General features: G+C 37.5%; 1 pseudogene; it reads right to left on the bottom strand.

Moving 5' to 3' along the window:
• Positions 1 to 12,255: 12,255 nt before the first annotated feature.
• The window catches only part of LOC149189643 (potassium channel KOR1 pseudogene), a 134,224-nt pseudogene continuing 120,504 nt past the window's right edge, over positions 12,256 to 25,975 (bottom strand).

Here is a 25,975-nt window from a genome sequence, read left to right as displayed (position 1 = left end):
ATATTGATTGGGACACATAAGAAATGATAAAAAACACGAGATTTCCATCACTCAAAAGGGACATGAATCTTACCAAGGAGGCTATCAAACAACATGTGGTGGAACCAGCAAAGGTGCTCTCCACATGTATTCCACTTAGAATAGTCTAGAATGAAAATAATAGTGCCTAGTTCTTTCAAGTGTGAGATCACATACGAAAGGTTGATATCAAACACATTCTTGTCCCTAACTCGTAATTAAAAGGAATGGTATGCTTAGCTATCACAAGAATTAGAATTCCAAGCCCTTTCCTCAATGACCCTTGAATTAATCCCATAAAGGATGTTTACTTTATTAGTTTAGTTTTACATGTAATTATGTAAAGAAAATAGAATTAGAAATAAAGCAAAATAGAAATTAGACATGAGGTTAGATGAAATGTCATGGAAGGTGAAAGGTCACCCCATTTTGTATAAATATACCCTCTATGGTAGAGAAAGGGACTTTTGGCTTTTGTGAGTCTTGGAGCACTTGAAAGGGAAAGTTTTCAAACTTCTTTGAGCATCAAGTTCTAGTTTTTCATTCCCACTATTGGGTTTCATGGAGATATTGTATGATTGTGTATGGAATATTTCGGCAATAATATTTAGAAGTCTCTAGGGCCATGACAAGCATTTCTTTCACATGTCATTGAACATTGTAAGACTAATCTTGATGGGTGTTTGATGGTATGTGATTTTTGTTCACTTGTTGAAGGCTAATGAACTATCTTGTTAACGTAGACTTAAATTTTTGGAATTGTTTATTAATATTATATGCTTACATGCTAGTTATTAATTACAAACTACTTTACAAGTAATAGCTAGAACACTTTGATTGTAATGTATCTTAGTCAAAGTTTCTATCATTATTTTTCTGAGGTGCATGTTTATTTTATAAATATGTTGCAATGTTCTTTGCATCATTCATTTAAAATGCTTCCACAAAATTATTCTTACTTGTATCTCATTGTTATAGACATTTTTGTGCCTTACAGCATTGAGCATGAAATGTCCATAATCTAAGGGATCCAAAGTCCCTAAACATGTTGTTCCTACCCCTAGAGGAACAAGGCTAACAAACCACAGCAATTCACAGAAGTTCTCCACCAGAAACTACTCAAAAACAAGTCAATTCAGGATCATTTCAGTGGCTACGCTAGCTGTTTGCGCTGAATGTCAAAGCCAACACTGGCTACCTGCGTTGAATGTCAAAGGGAACACTGGCTACCTGCGCTGAACGAGAGTGGACATGTGGCAGGTTCGTTTCTCAAGGTGTCAAAACCCAGGAAGCTTCCAAAATGACACTTGCCTCAGGGAATTCGACTGGTGATGAGTAAGAGGTTCCAAATCTCCAAGTGGAAGCAAGAACCTCCAAGTGGAATCAAGAACTGACAGAGGGAGAGGACACTAGTCAGATCTCAAGCTGACTCATCCTCTCTCCAAACATCTATATATGGATCTCTCCTCCATGAGATCCAGAGGCTGGAATTTTGTTATTGCAAAGAATTGTTGTTGGTTTGAGATTGGAATCATTGGGTGCTTAATGATTTGAAGGGGGTGAAGATAGGAATTCCATTTGCTGGGAAGGAGATGATGGATTGGAGCCCTCTGGGTTGTATCTCTTCCTGAACCTTGTTATTCATCAATAAAACTATCTTGGTTTCTCCTATATACTGATGTATTTTTGATGTATGATTGCATTAGTATGTTTAGTTTATTTCTAATCCTGAACTAGTTATGAATATGAATCCATGTCTTGTGTAGTGTTCTCTTCTTGTGATCTTGCAGAAACCTCTTGAAGCTGGGCGAGCGAGAAGGCAAGTAGCTGGGAACTCTCCAAGAGAAGAGAAGCCGGATCGAGGGACAAACGGAAGACACCGGTTAGTCCATCTATCTCTCTCTTCATTCTTAATTCATAAAGGAAGAATACTAGAATAGCTGTCTCTGTTTGTTGCTAAGGCACTGTCACACCTTAGGTGGATAGGATCGTCCTGCATAGGCATTTTTCCCCACAACAAATTGGCGACTCCGCTGGGGACATCTGTTTAGTCATTTTATTTGTGTTTCTATCATTGTTTGTTTCATAGACTTGACAACAACAATCGAACTGCATCTGCTATTCCCAGATGCAAAGTAGACAGTTGCTGCTTTGATCCAATCACTGGACTTGTCTATGATCTGAAAAATGGACTCACAAATGATTTGATGATCCTTTTTGATAGATCTTAGTACTCCCTCAAAGCATCCCTTTGATTACAACTTGCTTGTTGTTTTTATTTGGCCTAAAACAGTGAATTAAATAGCAATCTGTGACCCAGAACCTATGGGAAACGAGAGTTTCTCCTTCAGCGCAGACCCAGTGAAGGGATTCTGCATTTCAACGCAGGTCCTGTGAAGGCTACCTGCGCTGAATATCAAAACCCCTGTGTTGAGGTTGCGCTGAACCAGTTTGGCCTTGTGCAGCTGGGGTTCTCTGCTCTGTTTTGCCTTGTTTTGATCTCTGAATTTTGCAGCCTGTAACCAGCATAGGTACCAGTCTGATAACTCCTTTTCTCTGCTTAGATTCTGCCTCCTTTTGTACAAAAAGACTGTGAGTGTTTTTATGTGTTTGTGGCATCATTTATAGTTTTCCTTTGCATGAGTGAAATAGTCATCCTGTAGCCCTTGATTCAGATCTATTGATTGTGATCTTAGAAGAGAGTTCATTGGTTGTTTGCAGATTGATTATACATTTACTCTTGCTTATTGGTTTGAGTTTGTCTCTTTTAAGTGTCAAAACAAGTATTCATTTCGAAAATCGTTAAGTGTTGTAATCTCTTCTACCCTCTCTGATTTCGAAAAAGTAAACTTGTTTGTATTTGTCATTTAAAAGCAAATTCAAAGTTGTACAAAAAGCTTTCTGTGTAGGCATCAATACTAAGAAAGCAGAAAACAAACACCTGCATTGTGCATTTGCATCTTGATAGTTTGCATGATTGATTTAGGAAAAGTGCATTAGAGTGTGCTGATTGCTCTTTGAGGAAGGATGGTGTCTTTCTTTTCCCTTAGTAGCTAGGATTTTCAAATTTGAAAAGATATAAAGCTTGCTTATCATCTGTAGACTGCATTTAGGAATTGTATCATACATCTCGTGGTGAACCTTGAAAGGCAAACTTCTAAAAATATCAACCTAAAATAAATTGAATGAACTTAACAACGCTTTGCAACATAACGCACAACATAGAGGTCTAGGCTAGAGACGTGTTCCGGCGTCGTTAAGCCTGGTGACTGTCGATCTCGTGGATGGTGGGTGATTCCTCCTGAGGGACGATAGCGCCAGTACGGATTGTGCTCCCACGTATCGTCGCATATATATTGGGAGACCCCTATAGGCATAAAACATTTATCCTTAGGAAGCCGTGTCGGCCGCCCTACTGATCGCAATGCACTGAACACAGCATTCAGGAAGATCGACCGCCCGTACCCTAAAAAGTATTCTGCGGTTTTGCGAAAAGTTTGGCACACCCTCTGCCTAGAACTCCAGAGCGCTTCCTTTTGGCCTTTTTCAGACTCTATAACGAAAAAAGTCCATCCGAGCATTTGTCACTTCGGGCTCGTTAAAACATCGAAGGAGACTAGAGTCATCTTTAGCTTTTTCTCGACTCTTTAAAATTGAAAAAGCAAGTTGTGTCTAAAGCGTCGTTAAAATTTATTTTAAACGGAACAATCACCCTTTATTCCTGTGTTGATCTTTAGGTTGAAAACATGGAGCACACCAACCAAGGAATTCCCCTTGGTGGAAATCCTAGTCCCTTCTCCTCTTGGGGAGATGTTGGTGCGCCCCATATGGCCACATTGTCGCTTCCAGGACTGACAATTGGCCTGCCGGTCTGGCTCTTTTCAACCAATGTCGTTCAGAACACCACCATTCCTGAACAGTCGAGTCAATAGTTAGACCAGACCAGAGTCGCCCACCAGCCTTCTACTTCATCTAATTCTTCCTCTCCTCCTTCCTCTTCGCTTGACGGAACTGGTAAAACAAAAAACCAAGTTCCTAAGGAGAAGAAGGAAAAGAAGAAGAAAGAGAAGAAGAAGAAGGAGCCAAAAGCGACTGGGGGCAAACGAGTGTCGTTTGACAAAAATCCACACACAACACTGACCAGGCCTAAATCGCCATGTGTCATATGCAAGGGAGACCACTTCCACAAAGATTGTCCCTGCATCCCTCGGATACTAAGGGACTGGTCTCCCCGTTTACACAATTCGGTAGCGTCGACCTCTGATAGCCATGTTGACAACTCACCGTCGACTAGTGAAAGTGAAGTCCCAGGACAGAGAGGGAAAGCTAGATTTCCCTGTAAACTGTGTGAAGGCGACCATGCCATCCACTGTTGTCCCTTCTTAGACGAGGCTAAAAGAGTTCTGGAAGATCGCCCGATTTTACGAGCGCAACTTCCTCCCGGATATCAAAGACTCCTGCCAAGTCCTTCACTAGTTGAGAACCCGGCTGGCCCGCCCAGGTGGTCAGCCGAAGCACCTATCATTGAAGATGAACCGTCTGGATCCATGCCTGACGAAAGTCAAAAGGTTGAGGCGGCAGTTGACCCGGTTTTGCCTTCAGAGGCTCTATCTTCGAATGATACCATCACAGAGGAGAATAAAGACGACACCATCCAAATTCTCTTCATCAACACTGACTCCGACGAATACGGGGGCAATGCACCCATTCCTTTATCGCAGGAAGGAAGTTCGTCAGAGCGATATCCAGCTGTCTATTCGGTCCCACCACCAAGCAACCTAGTTGTCTCGTTCGACTGGAACCAACTAGGCAGACCCCGGTTGCCGGCAAGCATACCATTCAGAATTATCGTTCAAATATACAGAATGGTAATGGCTAGCACTATCATTGATGAGGGGGCATCTGTGAGTATCCTTTCCTCTATTGCTTGGAAAGCGCTTGGTTCGCCAGCGCTTTTTCCTGAAATGAGAAATCTATCAGGCTTTGATAAAGGAACCAGTCGACCTTTAGGGATCCTCCCCAATGTGCCTATAACATTGAAAGGGAAGACCATTCAAATGAACGTGATGGTCGTTCAAGGACCCTTGGATTATAACCTACTCCTTGGACGAGACTATATATATTGCATGGGAGCTATTGTCTCCTCACTCTTTAGAGTAATGTGTTTTCCACATGAAGGAAGAATGGTCAAGCTCGTGGACCAACTTTCATTTCTCGGATCACGCATCGCAAATAGTCATATACTGTCCCTAAATGGTCTATTCACGCAAGAAGTGTCTCAACCCACGGTCCGTCCTCCTGATGAGCGCGAGTAATCCGGGAGGATATGACTGGAACCCAGGGGGCATGCGTCCTGGTTTGCTTCGGCAGGAAAACTTTGGGTATAAGGTAGGTTTCCGCGAGAGAATATGACTAGTCCGTACCCCGTCCGTGGTTGGAAGAGGGGTTGTTCTGGAATAAGATTCTCTTGTCAAAGTTATGTGAGAGGGCGGGTCTCGTCACTCACCTTTGTTTATCTCGGTAGACATCGCCGAAGAAGTGTTTTGTTGAAAGAATAACAGAACAATCTTTGGGTAGCCTGAAAGAGGTAGGCCTCTCCCGGTAAAACAAATGTTTTATCTGCAAATTGAGGGGTAACCTTGAAATCATATTTTATGCCTAGGGGCATGCAAACCTTTTGGAGTGCAAGCAAAGAGCGGTTATTTATTTGTTTTTTGGGTTAGCCGTTTCCTAACTTGCATAAAGAAAGGATGCGGGGCATAGATTTATAAGATGAAGCTCCATAAAAAATAGAATCTTAATGAGACTTTCTTATCATATGAGTGGGTAATCGAGCAGTTTTAGCACACAGTTCATGCTCGTTAAAAAATAAACGCAAGATCCGAGCAGTTTTAGCGCATAGTTCATGCTCGTTAAAAAATAAACATAAGACCGAGCAAATGTTTCCACCCACGATTAAGCTCGTTAAAAAATGAACTATCCCGGTAAATAACCACAGTGAATGTAATATCATCAGCCATTAAAACCTTGGTCGTGTTTGCACCGTCACCTCCACTTTTCACTTGGCCGATCATTCACCTCCATATGATTGTTTACCCATTTTGAGGAACAGCTGCGAAGAGTGATTTCACCTAGCCATCCTTGTGACACTGCCGTGATTGGAAAATTCCAACCTGTACCTGGAATCAGCTGCTAACCCTGTTTATCACTCGTTCCTCAAAAGACGAGTCTTCTTTAAGCTCTTTTCAACTGACTCGTAAAATATGAAAAGATTGCCGAGTCCTTGGCCTTCCAGCTCGTTAAAGGGACAGGAAGTGCTATCCCTCCTCTAGATTTTAATCTTTTTGGACCTGAGGGATTATTGCACAAAAAGATCGAGCGCTTGTTTTATTCGGCTCGTTAAAACTATCGAAAACTCATCCCTTCTGTATTGTTTTATACTTTTTCGGACTTAAGGGATTAGATGACGAAAAAGGACTTTTGGAGTTAACTTTATGTATCTTTTCAAACTCTCTAAAAATGAAAAGAACCGAGTTATCTTTGTCGTTAGACTCGTTAAAATCATTAAATAGCGACAAACTTGTCTTTAGACGAGAACAAGTTTCACTATCGCTAGGCTCATTAAAACATAGCGATGTGCTTACCCGAAGGGCAGGTTATAGAACAAGCATATGTTATCCTCCTCAAGCTCGACAAAAATAAAGAGGTACTGGTCAGCAATGACTGGGGAAAAATTGGGAGAAACTAAAGAAAACTTTGATGGTAGCAAGTTGCTCTTGAACATGACACTTTTCCTCCGTACCACAATCGGGTTGGGTTGTTCCATTCACCGGTCACATCCATGGTCTCGCCATACCATCCATATTTGGGGTAATGCTACCAATCCATCGCATCAGTGTCGCCATATGTTCAAGAGAAGTCATTCAGAAAAGTCAACCGTGTCCCATCCACTGCCGTACATTATCCTTCATCCTTTCATGACCGCCACCTTGAATCATATGTCACAGATCGTTTTCACCTCCATTAAAATCATTAACTCCGTTCCGTGTCACTGATGTGGGATTCATTAAGGCCCTTCTTTGACGGATCGCTTCTTGTCGACATCAGCTCATTATCCAAGAAGTTGATCTAGGAACAACCCCTTCAGTACTTTGAAGCTTGCATGCCTCAATGGCAAGTTTCTCACTTCCGGCGACAGGTATACATCAATGACCTTCGACCGAAAGATTTTGCGTGGTGTTCGACGCCAAGTCCTTTATTCACACCACGTGAATTGTACTGCAGTACCTTGAGGGTCATTATCATTATCGGTGATTCCTCTCGCACTTGTTAATGGTTTACATCATTGACCGGTAATCAAGCGATGTCTTTCCATGTTCGACTTCAGAACATTTCTCACATGGATCGACTTGTACTTAGAGTGAAGATCGAACGAGTTTGAAGACCCCGGATCTAGTTTCATCCATCCGGGCTGCGATATATATTCAGGAAAGATAAAGACATTGACATGTACATCATTGCAGCAGATAATCATCCTACTCAAAGGATGATAATTTCATCAAAATTATCAGTCTACCATCAGACGATTGTCTGTTCTATGTACAAAAAAATGAATTTATAAAGCTGAGCATGGGAATGCCCACCTCAGCTAGATCATGAAAGCAGTATGAAAAATAATGTATTGTATTGTATCTTATTACAGGTCTCCTCTCAGCATTGGATGAACTTCGGATCCCCCTGATAAAGCATTTCACCCGATAAACAACCTCATACTTTAGGGGGCAACTGTTATAGACATTTTTGTGCCTTACAACATTGAGCATGAAATGTCCATAATATAAGGGATCCAAAGTCCCTAAACATGTTGTTCCTACCCCTAGAGGAACAAGGCTAACAAACCACAGCAATTCACAGAAGTTCTCCACCAGAAACTACTCAAAAACAAGTCAATTCAGGATCATTTCAGTGGCTACGCTAGCTGTTTGCGCTGAATGTCAAAGCCAACACTGGCTACCTGCGTTGAATGTCAAAGGGAACACTGGCTACCTGCGCTGAATGAGAGTGGACATGTGGCGGGTTCGTTTCTCAAGGTGTCAAAACCCAGGAAGCTTCCAAAATGACACTTGCCTCAGGGAATTCGACTGGTGATGAGTAAGAGGTTCCAAATCTCCAAGTGGAAGCAAGAACCTCCAATTGGAATCAAGAACTGACAGAGGGAGAGGACACTAGTCAGATCTCAAGCTGACTCATCCTCTCTCCAAACATCTATATATGGATCTCTCCTCCATGAGATCCAGAGGCTGGAATTTTGTTATTGCAAAGAATTGCTGTTGGTTTGAGATTGGAATCATTGGGTGCTTAATGCTTTGAAGGGGGTGAAGATAGGAATTCCATTTGCTGGGAAGGAGATGCTGGATTGGAGCCCTCTGGGTTGTATCTCTTCCTGAACCTTGTTATTCATCAATAAAGCTATCTTGGTTTCTCCTATATACTGATGTATTTTTGATGTATGATTGCATTAGTATGTTTAGTTTATTTCTAATCCTGAACTAGTTATGAATATGAATCCATGTCTTGTGTAGTGTTCTCTTCTTGTGATCTTGCAGAAACCTCTTGAAGCTGGGTGAGTGAGAAGGCAAGTAGCTGGGAACTCTCCAAGAGAAGAGAAGCTGGATCGAGGGACAAACGGAAGACACCGGTTAGTCCATCTATCTCTCTCTTCATTCTTAATTCATAAAGGAAGAATACTAGAATAGTTGTCTCTGTTTGTTGCTAAGGCACTGTCACACCTTAGGTGGATAGGATTGTCCTACATAGGCATTTTTCCCCACAACACTCATCAGTAATTTTATTAGAATTTCCCTTTCCTTGTTTAATTCATCCAAAATCTAATCTTGACCAAATACGAGATGGTAGTTTGGCCAACATTTTTGAATGAGAATCTCATCCCAAATGGTGTGAGGTCTAATTGGGACCTCATACTTGAGAGATACCATTAGGCTATAACAATGTAATTTCGCACCGTAAATGGGGTGGAAATTCTTTTGAGATAAGTATCCCCCCCTTCCTTGACCTGCATCCAACGTTTAATGTGGACCTCCTTCAACCATAATTTACACCATTGTTGGAAACATATAAAATTGCAAAGAAAATGACACTAATAGAGCTCAACCCAAATTGCATTGAAAAGACAACAATTGATAAAATCGTTGACACATGGATTCAAATAGAGGATCCAACCTGTTGGGTTTTCAAACCAAGCCAGATCTTGCACCAAGGAAAGTGGGTCATCGGGGGCTAATTTTAGCATAATTTTCCCCATGTAATGGAGGGACTCAACATAATGGAGATAATTTCTTCTTAAGGGGGGAGGATTGATCCTAGTGGATATTGGTGGCCACCCACCTAATCCACTGGCTCACAACATAGTTTTTTATTTTGGCATTTTTTCTATAGCTTTTTGTGTCTTGAACTTTTGGAGTCATTTTCAGACCCTAAATGATGCTTTTTGGTGAAACATGCACTCGGTGGTGTGCTTAATGTAGTAAACAATTGAACTTCCTAGTCAAGCCCTTTGAAGCAACTACCCAACACCCCAATTATCGATCATATGTCAAACTTACAAACTCAAAAAGTTGACGTTCAAACTTACCTTATCGAGCCCCACAAGTATTTTGGTGCTTCATCGATTAGGGTTAGGGTTTTTGGATGTTTAGGGGTTTTTTCATTGCCTATTTATGTGAAAGGACCTTGGACCCTCATTGTAAGATAATTTGGGAAGGCACATAACTATCACATATATTCTCAGAGATAAGCTACCACCGTTCAATATAGTTTGTTTTCATTATGTATTTATATAGTTTCAACACTTTCCATTTACTAATAAAAGACAAGTTTCATTATATCTCTATATTTTTATTACAAATCTATATTTTATTTTGTTCCCTTGATAAATCTGAATCAATAATAGGTTGTTAATTTATAATAATATTTGTGACTCTTGCTTTGGGTATGATCCATATAAGTCCTTGGTTGATTTATATCCCCGGGACCAATAACATAGAGCTTTATTATAGACTTATCAAAGGTTCAACCCAACAAAATCCATTTTGGCATTTCACAAGGAAAAGCATTTATGCTAGGGCATAGGTGCACACATCTCAATCACTCAATATTGTTCCAGTACTTTCAACATTGGAACCTTTCATGAAATCATTGACTATGATGTCACTCAAATTGATTACGCACAACTAATTTTCGACTACCCCTACCTGAAAGCTAATAAATCCTAATATCATGCTCATTTGAATTGATACACTCATTTTGATGGGAGTTGCTATCAACTCATTTCTTTTATGGTTCCCCTACCTCTTTGTAGTGTCCACATTCCCCTAATCAACAAGGTAGCGTCCAACATTTCTCATAGCATCTACATCATTCATCCCATGGAAGAGGATAACATCAATGTGAACTTTCATATCAAACCAACAACCTCTACTAGAGGAATATGTCAATATCTTTGTAGAACCAATGGGTTTTCCCCTATGGTTATTTATTCAACATCTGATCAACCTTGTGCCCAAATCATCTTCTATGATTACATGAAAGAGTTTCCTAGGAGGCCTCAACTATTATTGTAATTTTGAATTCATTTCATACTTCTCTAAGATAGCTTAGTCATCGTACCACTTTTTCAATTTAAAAACACTTGTATGGATAAAAACAACAAATACTATTTTTCATTACTTTAAACTAATATTGTTCACCAAACTAACATTCGAGACGTCATATTAGAAACAACCCTTTGAAATTGAGAGTGACAGATCCCAACATACCATCACATCAACTATGTTGAACTAAGGCAACTACCTTGTTTCCTGCAATTTAGAATGTCTCTTTAATGTCAAATTGAATTATGGTACTTGTGATATAAAATTTTACTCCTTAGTGCAAGCCCTCAAACATTGACTGTGGTATTTGTTTGGATAGAAAAAAGTGTTACATGCACGTTACCACTTCCTAATTTGTATTAATTCCCAATTTAAAATCCAATAATAAAATCATCTAAATAATTTTGATTTTAATTTTAAATTTTGGATTAAAAGTTGATGAAAATTTAACTCCAATCTAAATTAGAATAATTAAAGAATATTTGTATTTTTAAGCTTGGGTTGAGAGTTATTAAAACCCAATAGATTTTAATTCCAATAATTAAAGAATATTTGTATTTTTAAGCTTGGATTGAGAGTAATTAAAACCCAATAAATAGTAATTTGATTTTATGTAGCATTGTTTACTTACTGGAAATTTTTCAAGGAGGTTAATGAATGCAACAATCTATCTATAATGTTTGAACTCCTAACCCTCATAAATCAAATGAATAAATAATATCAACACTTTTTAAATGTGACATTGAAATATTTGAAAAAAAAAACTAAAAAAATCATAATTGTTTATATGTGGATTGCAAATTTATTACATTAATTTTTATTTAGTTATTAATATTGCAAATTTATTACTTCAATTTTTAGTTAGTTATTAATTAATATTAGTAAAGCGTATTTACGACTTCAGCAGTCGCGAGTTCGATCTAGATGCACTCCTTTAATGGGATATTACAAATAACCCACGTGTAAATTCACCAATATTCCACAGGAAGTTAGGGTTTCATCTAGAAATCAGTTGTCATTGTAAATAGCCTTATAATCCACAAATCAAATAAAGAAAATAAAAAACAGGTTATACTATAAACTATGTCAAAATTAATAATTAATTCATCTTGGAATTGAAAGCTTAAATAAACAAATAAGGCTTCCCAATTGACGACTTCGGCGGTCGTGGGTTCAACCTAGACACACTCCTTTAACGAATAAGAACATGTTCCCAATTGACAGGCTCCAAATTGAGGACCTCATTGAATCCAACACACTGTAGTAAACATTTTATTCATTCAAACCATACAATGCACTTAAAATATGAAGGTGAAGTTGCAAATGTGTATTGAGTTGCAATTTGATTAATGAGCATCCTGGTTCCAATCCAAAAGCAAATCAAGAAGCCACATAAAAAAAAAAACAAAGAGACCACATATAAACAAAAATAAGGAAAATATTATATGCAAATTTCTGGGTACCTTTCTATATTTTTGTTCTGAATAAACTTTTTATCCAAATACAATCAAGTAGACAATACATTTCCATCTTGATGAATTTTTTGTACTTTATAAGCTCGGTGAAATTACATCTGTCTATGTATCTCTATCTGTACTTGGTTGCTACTCTCGCCAACATGAAAAATATAAAGATTTTGATTGTTCTGAATTAAGTTTGCATGCAAAATTTGTTCTTCATCTTCCGTTAAAACGGTGGTACCAACAGAACCAAAGTGCTTTGTTGTTTTTCGAAGCAAGCCTTCAATTGTCCGAGGAACCCACATGACAAGGCCATCTCTTCTACTCTCTATGGGAATCCGTGGGTGAAAAGGAAACACTCTGCATATTTTGGGCTCATATATCTCTCTTCCTGAATCTTTAAAAGAAGAGCCATTTTCTTGATTGTTAACTCTCAAGGCTAATTTAGCTTCTTCTTTTCCAAAAAGGAGACCGAAGTCGGATTCTAGCAGTTTACTTCTCAAATCGGTATCCTTTCCCTCAAGTAGATTAGTGAGGATCTGCATTCCATCCTTGAAATAAATTTGTGTGATGTTTACAAAAGTCTGTTTATCTAGTGTAAGCATTTTGCAGTGATGACGGACACGAACATTATATTTCTCAACTATGTTACCCAACACAACCATCTCACCTAATATACTATAGGGCTCAATTTGTGTAGTTGTCTCCTCATACCCATCCTCTCCAACAATTACGGTTTCCACAGACCCACGAGAAACAATGTAGAGCTGATCTACTACACTTCCTCGTTCAATTACCACCTCCCCAGCAAAAAAGAACTCTTCTTTCATTCTCGTCGCAATCCCGCTTAAAAATTCTTGGTTGCAATTATTGAAGAGAGTAACATTTGCAATTTCTGAAGTACGTAAAGACTCTGCAATTTTAGCCCTGATAAAAACGGGAATATCATCTAACACTTTGGGTTCATAATAGCTACTCTCGTTATATGCTTCGCCACTTTATGTCTTTTCATATATTTAATCAGATTAGTCATTTTATCGCTAAATCTTTCTCTCCTGGATCCCTTAACAATGTGCACAGTCAAGTTACCGATCACATAGGCCCCAACAATCATACTAAAAGAGATATATATCATTACAAATATCATTTCCCTACGATTCACTACATGCACATCTCCATATCCTATGGTGGACATGGTAGTTATTGTAAAATACAGAGAGGTTACATATAATTTTGATAGGCCTATCTCCCTAAAATGAGTATAATGGTAATCACCCAAACTTAAACTTCCGACCCATGTAGACCCTTCATTTTCCTCTGGAATAGTTGTGGCTAGATAATAAAAGATGCAAGCAGTGATATGTGTGCAATACAGCTGCACAGAGATAAGTTTCAGAATCCTTGTGAACAGATAGTTTATACATATATTTTTTTCTATTTTCTTGAAAAATTCCATCAATTTTTGTGCTCGATACAACCGGATCCACAACAAATACCTCACCTCTTCTTTTCTGCCTAATTTTTTGTAAATAATATCCCATGGCAAGCAACAAAGAACATCTGGAACTAAACTTGTTTTTACATAACGAACAATAATTTTCCGGCAATCATACACCATCTTGTAAGTATCTGAATCTTTGTAGGAAAGAAAGAACTGAAAAGAAATGTCTATCGAGAAACCTGTTTGTGCCAATATGTCCAGCATCCACAGATGCTTGGGCAAGCCGCGGAAAAAACCGAATTGCAAGGGAGTAAAACAGCAAGAATAAAATGTTGAAACCAGAATAACCCACGACCAATACCTATGCACTAAACCATCCCATTCTATTAAACATCTGTTCGTAGAGCTATTACAAAAACTCAGTCTGCTTTCATGACTTCGGCCTCCACTCTCCTGACGTTAGTGGGTGCGGGTTCGATCCAGACCCACTCTTCTAACAACAGAGCATAGCCTCCCAATTAACGACCTCATTGAGATTTTGGATAACAACACTGCGGGATGAATATGTCAAAACCGATATCAATTTAACTAGACCTGTGTGGTGTTTCATCCAATATTGGCGAAATAATAAGCAACCAACTACCATCACGCCTGCACTGCCTGTACCTGCCATACGTTTTACATTAACAGACTGCTTACAGCACACTGATTCTATAAATGATTCTGCCACGATGATCTTGTCGGGCCAGGCTGAATGAAACTGGCCAACCCTACTGCTATTTTCACCACATCTGCACAAAACCGCCCTCCACTCCTCGCAATCGGTGGCAAGGACAACGAGGGTTTCCAGGCGACGCTGCACCTCTATCCCACATCTCTTTTCCTCTAACTGCCTTAGTGGGCCGGTGTAGTTGAGTTGTTGGGCTTGTATCTGGGCAACCCTTGTCCCGATTGCAGGTTATTAGAACCTGCTTACATGGTTGTTCTGGCCCAACTCTCCATTTCCGTTTGCTTAACGAACATTGACGGAGATATGCATTAATTATTAAAAAAAACTATGTGAACCGGATGATGCATATATGGAGCATACAACCACCCCAGTTTTCTGATGACCATTAACATAAATATTTTTAAAGCATATGATGATGACCATCACATGGTCATCCATCGACCATTCTTCATGAATTTTCTTTTTAAGACTCAGTCTGGCGTGCCCGGCAATGTGAAATTTAAATTTTGAATTTTGAACTCTACCTAGCGACCCCCGCGAATACCCAAAAGACCTTGTGAGACCGTACTTTTTGGAGTGTTTCTTCAATTTTATTTTAAAATCTGGTGAGATTTTTTACAATGGTAATTGTGAGTTTTGTAACTTGCATCATCTTAATCTTTTAATCTTTTATGGATTTTGGAGGGATATAATTTATTTAAAACCACAAATACCCAAAATACTTGGAGACCATCCGTTTTGGAGTGTTTCTTCAACTTTATTTTAAAATCTGGTGAGATTTTTTACAATGGTAATTGTGAGTTTTGTAACTTGCATAATCATAATATTTTAATCTTTTAGGGATTTTGGAGGGATATAATTTATTTATATGTTTTAAAATACATTTTAAAGGGTGCAAACTAATTATTTTGAAAAACAATTCATTACTAAGTTTTAATTAAAAAATAAAAAGATATAATGGTGAACGGTTTTTTTTGTTATTTTCATATATTTTTATATAGATTTTATTTAAAATTTTGTATAATTTAACTGTTTCAAATAATATTGATATGATTAATGATACATATTCAAAAATATGCAAAAGAATTTTCTTTTTAAGACCCAGTCCCGCGCCGGCAATGTGAAATTTAAATTTTGAATTTTGAAATCTACCTAACCACACCCCCAAATACCCAAAAGACCTTGAGACCATCCGTTTTGGAGTGTTTCTTCAACTTTATTTTAAAATCTGGTGAGATTTTTTACAATAGTAATTGTGAGTTTTGTAACTTGCATAATCTTAATCTTTTAATCTTTTAGGGATTTCGGAGGGAGATAATTTATTTATACCTTTTAAAATACATTTTAAGAGGTGAAAACTAATTATTTTGAAAAACAATTCATTACTAAGTTTTAATTAAAAAATAAAAAGATATAATGGTGAATAGTTGTTTTTGTTATTTTCATATATTTTTATATAAATTTTGTATAATTTAACTATTTGAAATAATATTGATATGATTAATGATGTGTATTCAGAAAGACGTGATTAATGATGTGTATTAAAAAATATGCAAATTAGTTCGACAAGTCATCTCCATGTATATATTCTCATCCTCGGCAACCCCTAAGGCCATTATGGGAAAAATAAGAAACATACAAATATGCTTATTTTAGGGGAGCTAAATAACAATAAAAATGTGTCCTTGTCACTTCAGAAAAATTATGTTATCCTAACCACCTCGATGGTTTGGGAGTGAGAGACCCTAAAATCCTCAATTAATCACTAGGAGCCCAAACATGGTGGTGGTGGTTTAAAAACCCATCAGCTTTATGGAGTAATGTATGGAAGCAAAAATACATGGAAAGAACAAATGATAGTTTGATAATTTGGATAGGGGGTGGAATTAAGGGATTTCATCTCTAGAATTCATCATGGAAATCAAAACATAAACTTATTCCTCTTTTGGGAGGATTCTTAGTAGAAATGGGCCCAAATTGGAAAAAGGAGAGGTAAATTAGTTAAAAACTTGTATGATATTGTAAGGTATGGTACTAGTCTACTAGTATTGGGCACAACCTCAATCTCAACAACAATGGAGGTAGTGGCAGAAGTGCATGCATTGACGAGTGCACATAAGCTCAAAAACACAAGTAGCCACCACAAATGAAACATAAAGTAGAAGAATTAAAATCCAATATAGGAAAGATATCCTTCGATAGGGGAAATGACCTAAAGGATATTTTAGCTTAAAGGAGACTTGTAGATTAATAGTTAGCAGAGAAGGACACCCTAGTAAAACTAAATGGAAAAGGATATGGGACTCCAAATTTTAGCCAAAGGTGACCCTCTTCCTCTAACTTTCATGCAAAACAAAATCTTAACTTGGGAAAATCTCCAAAAATGGGTTTTCAAAGTCTATCTAGATGTAGCCTCTGATGGGAAATCATAGAAACAACTGAGCATCTGCTTAACAATTATAGATTTGCATTAGAAATATGGGATCACTTGGCCATAATTTTTAGACAATCAAAATTGGAATGGAACCAATATTCATTCAACACTTAATGAATGGAATTTTGGACCTTTTAAAAGTATTATAGTGGACTGAACATGGAAATTTTCCTGAGATTTATAACATGGGAATTATGTAAGGAAAGGAATAGAAGAATCTTCAAATATTAGTCATTAAATGTGGACACTATTAGAGCTCCATAATGGGAAGGTAAGCGAAACAATCCTCATAATCTCAAGTGGTCTACACGAGATTGGGAATGTAATTCCAATGAATCACGCATTCTCAAACTTTTGGTGCTCAACCAATATTTTACAAATTTCAAGCAACACAGCCCTAGCCCATTCCCTGAAATCCTAACAAATAGCTACCACCTTCTCCTAGTTTCTTAAAGTTAAAATTTTGGTAGAGCCTCTAGGGGTAATCCCGACCTTGCTAGTTTTAGAGGGGTATTTAGAAATTATCATGGGTAAATTACTCACATTTATATGGGAATTCTAGGAATGAAACTAATAATGTGGCTAAACTTTCATCCTTGGAGCAAGTCCTAATAATATCCAAGCATCTTAATTATCAAAAATTGATAACATAAGGGCATTATAAAACTATTGTCCTAATGATAAATAAACTACAAAATGGATCTAGCCCCCCGAGTTCTCTAATAGATGGAGACTAATGGTAGGCTTAACAAGAATCAAAGTCTTAAAGGTAATTGTATCCCTTGTACTATCACATATACGAAGAATAGGAAACAAGTTGGCAAATAAACTAGCTAACAAAGGTCAACAATACAAGTAGATATGTTGGAAAGAAAATCTCCATCCTCTTCTTGATGTGCTAAGAACCATGTGCAAAGAAATTGTAGAAATGGAAAAAGCTCCCTAGGGTGGGTGCACATATGGTGAGGCGACCTCCTTGCATTGAGATGAAAACCATCTATTTAATATGGGTAGTAGGCTTCCCATCAAATGTGATATGGATGGCTTAGCATAAAAATATGCTTATTTGGTATTTTGTTAGTTCATGGGAGGGCGTTGTGATGATATCCTTCATTGCGTGGGAGTCTAGTGAAGGGAAAAAATTTTGAATTCTAAATGCAAGAGAACTCGAGTATTAATTATGGTGATTAACAAGAAGGAAATAACATATCATAACATGGGATGGAGTAATAGAAATTGAGGAGGGAGGGTTGAAGCTCTTGGTATAGTTTATTAAGTTCCATGCCACTATTTCTCATGGGCACTCCTAGTCTTTTATAGTCCTACTACTGTCAAAGATTATAGGTTTGGAAAAGAGGAAATTAAAAGTCAATCCTATAATAGAATCGTCGTTGCATGCAAGATTGATGATAGTTTGCAATTGGAAAATACTCAATCTAGAGTGCAATACCTCTAGTTCGTTGCAAAATTAGATAAGGATTCTCAGTTTTGCTGTAATTATAATTTCTATTACACACAACCATTTAGTTGTAGAAATTTTTCTATCAAAGTTTTACAGGAATTGTGGATTAATCATCTTTTGGATATTTATCCCCTCTTAGGAACTCCCTAGGGTGGGTGCACATCTGGTGAGGCGACCTCCTTGCATTGAGATGAAAACCATCTATTTAATATGGGCAGTAGGCTTCCCATCAAATGTGATATGGATGGCTTAGCATAAAAATATGCTTATTTGGTATTTTGTTTAGTTCGTGGGAGGGCGTTGTGATGATAGCCTTCATTGTGTGGGAGTCTAGTGAAGGGAATTTTTTTTTAATTCTAAATGCAAGAGAACTCGAGTATTAATTATGGTGATTAACAAGAAGGAAATAACATATCATAACACGGGATGGAGTAATAGAAATTGAGGAGGGAGGGTTGAAGCTCTCGATATAGTTTATTAAGTTCCATGCCACTATTTCTCATGGGCACTCCTAGTCTTTTATAGTCCTACTACTGTCAAAGATTATAGGTTTGGAAAAGAGGAAATTAAAAGTCAATCCTATAATAGAATTGTCGTTGCATGCAAGATTGATGATAGTTTACAATTGGAAAATACTCAGTCTAGAGTGCAATACCTCTACTTCATTGCAAAATTAGATAAGGATTCTTAGGTTTACTGTAATTGTAATTTCTGTTACACACAACCATTTAGTTGTAGACATTTTTCTATCAAAGTTTTACAGGAATTATGGATTAATCATCTTTTGGATATTTATCCCCTGTTAGGAACTTCTAATTCGAGGAGGTGTGTTTTTTATGACTTAATTTGAGCTTTTTCAACCTCCATTTCACCCCCTACCTATAATGTTTCTCTTTGTTGGGAGTGCCCTGCTCATTGTTAAGCTAGGTTATCCTTCTCTGACATCATAGTCACCTTCCTTGTGCCCCTTCTTAGAGTTCCTACAATTTCTATTTTGCCTCTCCTCCCCATCTAAACTTTCTATTTGATTTCCCCTTCCCTCCGTAGGACCGTAAACTTCGTTCAACCCCTCCCTGGTGCCCCTGGGTCTTGGAAAGAGGTGGTTTCTCCTCTGCTCACCATGGAGGAAGAAGAGAACAACCAGGCCCCTCCCTTGCCCCTAATCTTGCTTCCCCCTCTTAGCCAAACCCATGCTCAATCAATAGCTCAAGTGGTTATGACCCAATATAGAGAAATTATCCTTGAAATAGTCCAAAGAGTAATGTTTGATGTTGAAGAACAAGTCTAAGAAGCCAGAAGTTTAATTCTAGATAGGAAATTGGATTGTGAAACTATTGAATGGATACTTGGCATGGGTAACTCTACTAGAGCATGCAACTCCTCTTACATGCAAACCATTAATATTTACTAGCATACTAAAACACTCATGGGAAGAGTGTTGAGAAGTGTAGCAAGAAAGGCTTAATTTGACTTAGCCTTGGTCAGAATGACAAAATTCAAAATTTTCACATCAATGGACAACTTGGAAGCAGTTAACTAGTGTGTCATGGATCTTGTCAATTAGTTAGCTCAATAAATTTGTGTTAGTGGGCTTGGAATTTAGTTTGCATGTGTTGGTTACTAATTTATAGCAATCTAGTTCAGTTATTTCCAGTTGTACTCAGTAAAACTAGTTCTAACATTTGATAGAACTAGTTGGAGGTTAGTTGTGCAATGGGGCATTAGTCTAACTTAGAGATCATCCAATTAACTGATCAGTCAACCAAAAATAGTCATGCATACAAGGAATTTGAATAACTTAGCTGTGGTGGAGATTCCAAGGCAGTGTAACATCAATTATAGACTAGTATGCTGTGTACAATTGTTGCATACAATCAATGATCAATCATTGGGAACTGCACAATCAATTTAGAGGAAATTTCTAAAGAATAGGGGTCAATTTCCTCAAGATTTGTGCAAGGAAACAAGAGCTCGGGTGGGGACATAAATTGATTAAGTATGGGTCAGAGCTTCTCATTGAGTAAAGAGAACAATTATTCTTTTGCAGATTGAGCTTAGAGTTAGAGCTAGCAATTGTAATAGATTCTCTATTCATTTGAATAATTCATGTAGGCTTAAGGGGTTTTTACTAGTTGGTTTCCCTTAGATACATCTAGTATGTGATTGATGCATGTTTGTGAATGTTGTTCTAAATTGTGCATTAGTTTCTACAGATTAGCGTAGAATTGTGTCTCTTGATTTAGATTAAATTTTTTGAGCAATTGCAATTCTATCACCATATTTCTGCAACAAGTTCTTACTGATAGAACATACTCTCAGTAAGAAATGACCATCTACATGGAAAAATTAATGGACAAGGTAGATAGACTCAGCAAGGTCTCAATTCTAGCCAAGAAATTGGAAAACTTTTACTTCCTATTCGAAAAATGACAGTAGGCTCTAGCCACTGACTTCGGTGAACTCTCCAACTGAATGATGATCAAGTGAGCCATATCTTTCAAGAAGAAAATCAGTCATAATGTAGTGCTTTTAACTCTATCAACTCATGTTTTATTTTATTTTCTAGTCTTATATTTTGAGAGACTACTTGGTAGACTATAGAATACACAATTGTAAAATTTTGAACATATGTTATTGGTTTAGTTTCCTAAGTGGCATACGAGTAGCTAACAATAACTATCTATAGATACATTTTATCCTTTTAAAAATAGACATATAAATTATTATACACTATTTTCCACATAGCATCATATTAAAAATAATGCATACATGCTAGATGGTTATAATGTATGCTCATTGAATAAGTATCTCAATTGGTAAAAAAGTATGTGAATAGTGATTCATATTAGTTATCAATTATATGTTTATAAAATGGTGTGTACATATAAGTAAAAAATGAATTCAATTAAATTATAAAAATTTAATTTAATTAAATTTAAAATATATTGTATTACTTTATAAATTTTTATTTGAAATAAAATTAATAAATAAATATAAAAAATTGTATTATTGAATTTGATTAAAATAATAATATAAAATATGTAGAAGTAATAAACGAATTTAAATTTAAAAATAATTATTTTTAAACATATTTAAAAAAAATATATTATATAATCAAATTTTCTGATTTTTATAGTTAATGAAGATTCGAAATATAGTAATAAAAAAATGTTAAGTTTTAAGCACATTAATAAGTAGTTTTATGAAAAAAATTAAGTGTAATATTACATAAAGTAAGATAATATAATGTTTTTTTTTACTAACTAAAGATTAATTTAAATAATAAAATTGTGGGCAAGATGTGTATCTTCACTATTAGTTGAATGGTGGATTCAACATAAGTATAATAGATTGTGTTATATTTGTCAATTCCATCTCTGACTTTTTGAGGATAAAAGATACCAATTTTTTACACTAAAAAATCATATACCAATTTTTAACACAACAATATCTATTTAAATTGGAACAAGGGTTTTTATGAATTAATTAAACATAAAAATTATTATATTTATTTGCTTACTTTTGCATAGCTACATATCATGATAATTTTTTATTTTAATTTCCCACATAAGAATAAATTGTTAAAACACAAATATTTACTTTTAGGATTGTGTGCTTCAAAATTTAAAAGCAAAAACTACCTAATCTAATTTACTATGTCTAGTTAACAAATAAAGATATAAATAAACGTTATAACATGAATGTGCAAATAAAAGACAAATCTAAATTTTAATTTTAATTTCTGCAACCATTTAGCCTTCCAACATTTAATCACACTTCTATTATCCCCTAATTAAAAGACAAAGAGTAACTCAAAAAAACCATAACCAATAGTTGTAGGAAAAAGAAAAAATAAAAAGAAAAATAACCTAAGTACGAAAGCCAATAGCTGTAAAAATGAAAAACTCAAAATAGAAATATGAGATTTTCTGTTTATAATACCGAAAAAAAACAGACAAACTCTTTGTAATACCAAAAAACATTGGAACAAATTGTTTGTAATACCAAAAAAACTGGAACAAACTATCTATATTATAAAGCAAAAAAAAATTATTTATAAAACCAAAAACTAAAAGTAGACATAAGTAATCTACTATCTAGAATACCACCGATTGGGCCATAATTTCAAGACCAGGGACTTTCTCTAATTCTGGAACTGCTAAAACATTGAGCAAGTAGGGGCAGCGAGAGCGCGAGCACCACGATGGTGTCCAACCAGTGGAATGCACCGCCTCTTCGTCCATCTAATGCCATCGTCCGCGCCTTCACCGGCTCCAATCACTGTTCGACATTTCAGTAACCCTCTTTAGCATGCCGAGCTACAGCATCATATGCCACGTTTCAGCTTCTGACCGTGCCTTCACCCGCTCCAATCACGGTTCGATGTTTTGGTAGCTCTCTATAGCATGTCGAACTGCTGCACTTTCCACCATGTTACAGCGTCTCCACTTGTCCTTTGTTAGGAGCTCATGCTTGCATGAACTCTGTCGTGCTGCCTCTTGGTTCTCGATGTGCGTTTACCTCAGGTTATTCATCCCTTTTTTAGTCGCTTCTCTCTGCACCGCATGCGGTTTTGGCCTTCTCTCCTCCGCGTGCTCTGCGTGGGGATGTATCGTCTACGTTCTCAGTTATTCATCTCGGAATCTTCTTCTTAGTGGTAGTCCTTGGATTACTCTTGGTCTCAAGCTTCTGGACTGAATAATTGTTGTTTCTCCCTGAGCTCTTATCCTGCTCCTCAACCATCAAAGTTCTCTCTCTTTTTATGGGTCGGTCTATCATTCTGAGATGGTGGCTTGGAGTCGGTTCGTGTCTGTGGATTCTATGGCACTCTTGCTCTCGAAGGATGCTCGGTTAATAAGGTTAGTAACCTTTTGGTTTCCTATTTTCATTAGAAAGCATATTTTTCGGTTATTCTGTATTTTCTCTGGTTCTAGCTAAATTTAGGATAAAATTGTTTCCCATTTGTTCTGAAAGGAGTAGTAAAGGATTTGATAATAGGATATCTCAGAGATGTTTTTCTCAGTCGCTTCATATCCAGGGCTATATGATTCAATTTTTGATGGTTTGGAAGGTCATTAGGGTTCGACTCTATCATCTTTCTAGCTGGTCAGTGTTAATATCCAGTGCATGCCTTTCCCATTGCCAGGCTCATATGTCTGGTCTTTTCTCCTTAATTGGTTATGGAATCCTTTAGTTAATTTGAAGCAATATGTTGTTATATCGAAGCCCTACTTAGACTTTCGCATAAAAATCGATCCATGGTGGTGTATGTGCAAACATTGCTATTGTTGTTGTATAATTTGTCCGAGTCATTCTTAACTCTTCCTGTTTGCTCCTTATTCCTCCTTCGGGCTCTTCTGGTTTTTCTGTTCTCAGGTTTTTTTCGATCGATTATGTTTTTGGTCAACCGGAATGCCATGTCGTAAGATGGAGCAGGATTTTTTCCACTTTCCATTTAATGGGAGCTGTTGATATTGAATTCTTGCCTATTCTTTCTTCTGCTTCGAGGTCCAATCCTTCTTTTTCGTTGTCAGCTGTGGAGCTTCCAAGAAGGTTATGCTCTCTCAGGAAGGGTACTTTAGGATGATCCCTAGATTCAGTCTCCTTTTTTGAATTTTTCCATATGTCGTCATTCCCATATATTGCCTCGAGACTTATCTACGGTCTCTCCTGCACATTCGGCTACTCTGTTGCCCATTTTTTTTGTATTGACTGATTAACTCCCTGACATCTGACCTATTCCTTTCATTGATTTCTTAGAGGTTTCTTATCCTTTCCTTCTTTATTTTCTTGTTCACTTGTCTTTTCCACATTTAGTATTGTATTCTTCATTGAACAAATGGAAGCCTTTTCTGACGCGTCTGTCGCGTTATCCATGGTGCAGGCCACCATGGAAGAGGAGAATACCTTAGGTAGGTCAGTCGTAAATGCCAATTGGAAATTATCCCTGGCCAATAAGTTATTTCCCCACGCATTGATCTCGGACCAGGATCAAAAAGGTGGCGGCTCTGATCTCCCGCCGCACTGAAGAAATCAGCGGCCCATGAAGTCTTCCCCCCCTCCTGCTGCTATAAATTTGGATAGCTCCTTTCTGATTGATATGATTACTAGCCTTCCAAAGCGTGCTCTGGTGGGTCGTTGGCATTTCCCTGCAATGGAGGATGGCCAGATGAGATCATAGATTAGATCTAGATGGACCTCTCTATTGGGGTATATTCTGACTATCGTTAGGCTCATGAATAATTGGTTCAGTTTCCACTTTCTAAATGACAGGGGTTTGGATGTTATTCTTGCTATTCCTTGGGTTCATGATAAAAGTTTTCTCGCTCTACATAAGTGGTACATTGGCTTCAATCCCCTTCGTAGAACCTCATCAAACAATTTTATCTGGGTAAAGCTTTCGGGTCTTCTCATTGAACTATGGACCAAGGAGACTCTTGCTGATATTGAAATGCAATCGGGAGATTTATCTTCGTTGACCCTAAATGTCTTGGAGCCAAGGACAAAAGGGTTGCTTGGATTCTTATTGAAAAAGAATACAGAGGGGGATTCCCTGAGCATATAAACCTATCATGGGGTGAGTCTAATAACCAGTAGAGGTTGGATTATTGGGGAGTTCCATTCAGATGCTCTGTCTGTCATAAAACCGGCCACCTGAAATTACATTGCCCTTGTCGTCCTGGTGGTAGACATAAGGGGAAGGATCATTTTGAAAATCCTCTTGCCAATCTCTCGGGGATGGTTAGAGGTGAACAAAATTGCAATATGGAGCATGGTGTAAATCATGATTTCGGATTTGGGAAAGCTCGTCTCTCTTCACCAAGAGGTTTTTCCCCAGGGCGATCTTCAGGTCTATCTCTAAAGAGATCTCATTCTTTTCAGCACATTTGGTGCGATCACAACCCTCATAAAGTGAACAGCTGCTCTTGCAGATCTTCAAGCAAGTCGAAGTCCCCGGATTCGATTTGTATGTCCCCTTCTGAAAGGCAGTTTCTTTTCTCTGTCATCCCTTTGCCCCCTGAACCACATCCAAATAAAGCTATTTCTTCTCCTCCCTCTATTCCCCATCCCTCTCGGGATATCCCTACCGCGTCACACATCACATATATATCTTCATATCCTTAATCTCCACAAAATCATCTTCCTGCATCTCTCAGGACCTCATCTCCTCCTCCTCTCTCTACCCTCTCCATTCCTTCAAAAGCCATTGCAAACCTAAAAGGAAAAGCTCCTTGTATCTTGATCACTCCCCTAAATTCTCCTAAATCTTCTCCTGTAAATTCTTTTGAATGTGATCTGGATCTCCTGCTCAAATGAGAATCCCTTAAACATCAACCTCTAACTGTTCATAAACCAAATCGGTCTCCATCCCCTACTATCAGTCCATCCTTAGCAGGAAATATTACAGTAAGGCGAAAAGAGAACAGGGGGAGCAGACATTTTAGGGGCAGGAAGGGTAGGCCTAATTTGCACATTCAGGACCTCACTCTGGTAGACATTCCTATTACTAAACTCATTGAAAATGGGTTGCTTAGAGCAAGCAAGCCTGGGGATGAGACCAAATGATTAATATTCTCTCAATGAATACTAGGGGTCTAGGAGCGGACCCTAAATTTTTAGCTCTCGAGGATCTTTTTAGATCTTCTAAATCAAAGATTCTTCTCATTCAAGAGACTATGCATGACTGCCATGAATCCATACCTTACTTCAGACGCATGTTCCCCTCATGGCATATGGCTATGACGAGTGCTTCTGGTCTT

This window comes from Pinus tabuliformis, chromosome 3_1, assembly GCF_031772625.1.
Source record: "Pinus tabuliformis cultivar Carrire ecotype Pingquan chromosome 3_1, CPIR1, whole genome shotgun sequence".
Taxonomy (NCBI): domain Eukaryota; kingdom Viridiplantae; phylum Streptophyta; class Pinopsida; order Pinales; family Pinaceae; genus Pinus; species Pinus tabuliformis.
The sequence above is the reverse complement of the archived record's forward strand: the minus strand, read 5'-3'. Positions and strand labels throughout refer to the sequence as shown.